Consider the following 6,231-nt stretch of genomic DNA (forward strand, 5'->3'; position numbering starts at 1 on the left):
CTAGAAGATTTGTCCTTCACTCTGAGGCATTTACTGCACCTAAAAGGGAAGGAGAAAAGGTTTTTTGTTTTGTTTTATATTATTGTTAAAATCTACATGACAAAATTGATCATTTTAACTTTTTGTTTGTTAGTTAGACTTTTGTAAATTCAGATTAATTTTTTATTGAAATATAATTAGCATATAACATATATATTAGTTATATATATATATATATATAACATAATGATTTAATTTATGTGTACTTGTATATTGCAAAATGATTACCCCAATAAGTTTAGTTAACATCCATCACCACACATAGTTACAAAATTTTTTTTATTGAGCTATGAACTTTTAAGATCCACTCTTAGCAACTTTCAAGTATGCAATACAACTATAGTCACCAGGTTGTACATTATGTTCCAGGACTTATTTATTTTATAACTGGAAGTTTGTACCTTTTGATCTCCTTTACCTATTTCACCCCCTTATCCCAACCCATGGTGGTGATGGGTGTACAATAACGTGAAAGTATTTAATGCCACTAAACTGTACATATAGAAATGGGTAAGATGGTACATTTTATGTTATTTATATTTTACCACCACCAAAAGAAAAGATTAAGGCATAAACAACATGCACAAGGAAGCAAACTTCGATTTGGGCACAAAGTAGGCAGTTGCACAAATGGTAAAATAAATGCAGTCAGAACTGTTGTGGAACATGGTTCTCACCCTTTTGCTCAAAAGCCCAGGGTGACTCCCTGGAAAAAAGTTGGGAAACTTCTGAATTAGCCCGGTCTTCTCATTTTATGGTTGAGTAAACTTTTGGTTAGTAATAAGACCATTCTCCCTTCTTCCAAACTACCTTCCCACTCCCAATTTTAATTCTGATCAACTTTCTGCTTGAGGTTCTGCCCTGATGACCATAAGGACAAAGCCGGTTTGAGGTCTGTTTGGTCAGCCCAGGCATCCTGTATGTTTGGAGCATTGCTGCTTCCAGCCTCCCACGGCCTCTGTTCTTGGTCACCTCGAGTGAAAGGCCAGGCTAGAATGTTCATCAAGAAGTGGCTGAGCTGTGCTTCCTGACATGCCTATGGTCACATTGACCTGCTTGTTGACTTGTGTCCCCCAAAAGTTTTAACCCCCAGGACCTATGAATGTGACCTTATTTGAAAACAGGGCCATTGCAGATGTAGTTAGTTCAGATGAAGGCATACTGGAGTAGGGTGGGCCCTTAATCTAATATGTCTAGTGTCCTGAAAAGAGACACACAGACACACAGGCATGCTGGAGAAGACAGCCATGTGGTGACAGACACAGAGATTGAAGTCCTGCAATTGCAAGCCAAGGAGCTGCAAAGATGGCCAGCTCCCACCAGAAGCTGGAAGAGGCAAGGGGGCATCCACCCCTATAGGTTTCAGAGAGAGCATGGCCCTGTCAACATCTTGATTTCATACTTCTAGCTTCCATAACAGAGACAATACATTTCTGTTGCTTTAAACCCTCCAGTCTGTGGTGTTTTATTACAGCAGGATGAAGCAACTAATCTACTTGTGCTGGGTAAGGGGGCCTCGCAGGTGGACACATCAGTGGGCAAGTTCAGAGTTTCACTTGTTTACAATTCACAGTCAGGGTGTTTCTCATATCCCAGTACTGTTATTTATAATGTATTTTTAAATTTCCTCACTTTTTAATAAATATATTTTAAAAGGAAGCTGTATGTCTTATTGCACATCAATCCCAGAGAGAAAATCTTGGTGACCAATGGAAACATATGTTATTAGAGAGATCAGGTAATATAATAATACACAAAATTAATGCAAATACATGGACTTAAAAGAAATATCATCGACAGTTCTGCTAGAAAAACATGTCCCAAGAACAAAAACAAACAACATTTCTTCCAACAGTGAAAGCTCACACACACTACAGGGCCCAGTTTTTGGTCTCTAATACTTTTCTCCAATTAAAATAAAAAGATTAAATTGGGGATTAAATGCAAAATTTTTGACCAAGGAAAAAAATTGTCAGGACAAGTATATAAAATATAAAATAATGGAGTTTTTCAAAGAAAGGGTGAATTTAATAGAATATGCCTCATCGTTATTATTTTTAATTACAGAGAAGTGTTCTCTATGCTATGGATATCGTGTTTCTTTGGTAAGCAGTTGTCCATTTATCAGATATAGATATGAACCAGCATAAGCAGGAAGGAGTGACTTGAAACTGGTAAACCAGCTAAAATAATCCCAGTATAAAAAGGAATTGTGCCATGAGCTAGATAGTGTGGATGGCAAGTGGAAAGTGAAGTAGCCATTTGTGAGCTTTAGTGATCTCACACAGAAACCAATTAAAGACTATCCAAACATATGTCCCTAGATAACAAATTAGCCAAATGTCCTTAAAAGAAAAAAGAGCAAATCCCAGACTTACTCCATCTTTTCTCAAGAAATGAAACCTCTGGATAACTTCACTAATTATAATGAGATACTAATAAGACATATATCTACAAGCTTCCAATTATGCTAATAGACCAGACTAACAAATAATAATTATTGCTCAATATTAGAGGTCACATGTGAAAGTTAGAGACCATTTCATTACTGGAAAAGACTCCAAGTCTCAAAGTCAACATCATTAAAGTAGGTAGGAACCTAAAAGTCCTGTGATATAACAAGTGCGGCTTCCTTGTAATAAAAAGAAATTCACCCTGAAGACTGGTGGCTCAGGTTTGTATCAACTTGGTCTGTCCAACTATGTCAATAGGTCGCCAGCTCAAGGGCTGCCATTTCACAGGGGGATCAAGGAAATATTCTCCTAATTTGGGGGACTAGTAAAATTTCTAAAATTCTAGAAGGTGTAAAATATCAGTTATTGAAATCATAGTTATTGAAATCCTAGGCCAATGTAAAGCATTTGACAATGGAAATATGCAAGAATAAGAGTGAAGATCAAAAAAGGAAACAAGTTAAAGCCACAGTATCAATCAATCAATATCATTGTAACCAATTATGACATTTATCAATTTTGCAGTTTTTATATTTTTGGTGTGACTGTTTTGCATTTAAAGAGTCTCAGAACATTGAAGGGAATTAATATGTTAGATTTGAGATATGAATTAAATGCCTGAGTGCTGGGATGAGTTTGGTGTCTAGGTATTTTATCAATTGGGAACATGTGTTTTGTTAGATCCATGCTTTTTAATTTATTAGTTATAAGTAATTGTAAATATTTAGGGCAACATTGATTATTCAACATCTAAAAGAATGCTAATTGTTTAATAAATTCCAAAGATACTAATTTAGACACTGCCCAAATTACAATTAGTAGTGAGCACTCCTTTCCATGCAGAAATGCCCCTCAGACACTAAAATATCCATCAGTACTAAAAATGCAAAACCAGCACTTTTCTAATACATAGTAAAATAATTCAGAAATATTATAAAAATAAATGTTCATGTTTGCACCAGCTACAATCATCTTGGGAACCATCTGTGGTCTGTGTGCCACACTTTGGGAACTAACTCCTGGACAGAAGATTCCAGAATCTGGGACATAATAAAGAACACTGACCCACACCTTTAAATTTTTAAACTAGAAGTACTTCTTTCTAGAAGCTCCTGTTAGGTACCAGAAATGGACCTAAGTCAGAAATACAGAATTATCTTTAAAACCTAGCAGGTCAGATAAAATCTAGACAGTCAGGTATATCTGAATGAATATATGTGTATCTGAAATTTTTATACATAAAAATAATGTCATTTATATACAAAGCAACTCAAATTATTATTAAATGCATAAAATAGTCAAAATATCAACTTTTTGTTTTTTGTGGATTTCTGACACATTTTGAAAAAGAAACTTGAAATCAATTAATGCAGTGAAAGAGTTATTAACATAAATATTTATCACCTTGCACAGTTTCTGAGAGTCAGGAAGCTGGGAGCAGCTTAGGTGAGTGTTTCTGGCTCAGCACCTCTTATGAGGTCACAATCAAGGTGTAAACTGGGTTTCTGTTATTTGAAGGCTAACCCAGGGTTGGAAAATCTTTTCCAGCTTCATCTAGTGACTGTTGACTAAGGATTCAGTTCCTCACTGGCTGTTGGTTGGAAGCTTCAGATCCTTACCATATGGGCCTCTCCAAAGGGGTGTTTATCATGGCATCTGGCTACCCCCAAATGAGGAAGTTCATGAGAAAGCAAGGGCCCTGCAGTGCATTTTTATGACTGCATCTCAAAAGTTGCACACTTTCACTTCCACTTCATCCCATTTGTAAGCAGCAAGTCACTAACTCCAGCCTCACTCAAGAAGAGGAGAATTAGTCTCCATTTCTTGAAGGGAGGCATATCAGAGAATTCAGGGACCTATTTTTAAAACTACCACAACTCCCTCTAAGCACAGATGCTGGGGATGAAGTTAGGGTTGTTATTCTGAATGTAGAACCCAATAGCCTGTGCAGATGTTGCTCCCACACTTCGGATTTCCTTTTAGAGTGTGTGTCAGGCAGGGCTGAGACACTCTGAATTACCACACTCATTTAACTGCCATTAGCTGGAATAAAAAAAGAGTAAAAATGACACATTGTTGGCAAATTGTTTGCATTTTAACTTTTACTCTTTTAGAACAGGTACACTTCTCTTTGCTTTCTTTATTTTTTCTGTCTGTCAGGCCCAAGACCATTACCCTATTCCTCTCCTTCTAGCTCTGATGAGCTGGGCTTTCTAGCAGTTTCTCAAATCACAAACATCTCTTTTTTTTTTTTTTGGATATTTCAGATTTGTCATGACCCAGAACAGGTTCTCCAAGTACATGTGACTTGCCTGTGCATACCAAAGTGCATAGCTAGTCGTTTGTTGATTCTACCATTCCCAATAAACAGGATGTGGTGGGCCCTGTGTCAGGCTCCTCACCATGGAGCTCTACAGAGATAGAGTAATATAATTTCCAGGGCCAAGGAAGGCTTTTGAAATGAGGCAGGATACCTTTTTGAGTTGGGGTTTCCTTCTGGTAGGTTACCACTTCCCTTTCCCCATAAAAGCAAGAATCAAGGCTTTGCTTCTTGGCCTTGGGGGATCTTTGTAGGTGGTGGAGAGTAGAAGTTGCTGAAGACCCTTCCATTGAATCCATTATAGGTGTCCAGGGGGTGGCATAGGGGGTGCAGAGTGACTGGGAGAAACAGCACAAGAGAGAAGCAATGTCTTAGGAATGGGTGGTGCACACACACACGAGATATGTATTCTTGGAGTGGGAGAGCAATAGACCAATCCGTGGTTACAACACAAGGACATGGCAAGGCCCCAGAGTTGCTGGCTGTGCGGTGCCCCCAGAGCCCTCAGTGCCTGGCTGCCCATCATTCTTGTGTCCTATAGCTCGGCAGGTCAATGTGGTCTGACCACCATATAGGCTGGACAAGGGTTTTGTGACTATCACAGTGGCAGACAGTGGGGTGCTCCTAATAACTTAAGACTTGGAATTCTGTGCAGTTTTGGGGGTGGGGTAGAGAAAGTCCTCAAGAAAGACTGAGATCTAATTTCTCTCCAGCCTGGCAGGATAGGGGCTAGAGTCAGACATAAGTTGATTTTCAGAAAATAAGATAAAGCTTCTTGCATCCACTGAATTTGTAGTCCGGGTCATCGTGCTTTATGTGGGGAGAGATGGTTGAAACAAAGCTGAGAGCTGAAGGGTGGACCCAGCAGAGGAGTTACAGGGCAGAGTCACTTTCAAGGCTAAGGGAAGAGTATGTGAGAGCGTTTTGAGATGAGCTGTGGGAGAATGTGAAGAGGACTGTGGCCCAGAGGACCAGGGGGGTTGGCAGGGTCAAAGTGACATGAGGCCAATTGAACAGCCAGGGCTTTGGCTTGAAAGCAATGTAATGGGAAGCAGGGAAGGGTTAAGTGGAGAAGGGAGGTACTGATAGGACTACATTTGGCTTTCTAAAAGATCATTCTGGATGATGCCTGGAGAATGGATGGGGAGGGCTGTGATTGAACACTAAAGAGAGAAGTTTGCAGGCCATTGTAGAGACCAGAAAAATGGTGCCTTGAAAAGTATTATTTTGGTGAGGGTAGAGAGAAAAGAATGGATCTGAGAGATATATAGGAGATAGTCTGAAAATGCTCAGTTTTCCTGATTAAGCAACTGGGAGAATGGGGTGTCAAATACAGGGGCAGTGAGAAGGATTTTCCAGGGGGAGGGGGAAGAGAGAGAGAGAGAGAGAGAGAGAGAGAGAGAGAGAGAGAGAGAGAGA

This window comes from Hipposideros armiger, unplaced genomic scaffold, assembly GCF_001890085.2.
Source record: "Hipposideros armiger isolate ML-2016 unplaced genomic scaffold, ASM189008v1 scaffold_136, whole genome shotgun sequence".
Classification (NCBI taxonomy): Eukaryota; Metazoa; Chordata; class Mammalia; order Chiroptera; family Hipposideridae; genus Hipposideros; species Hipposideros armiger.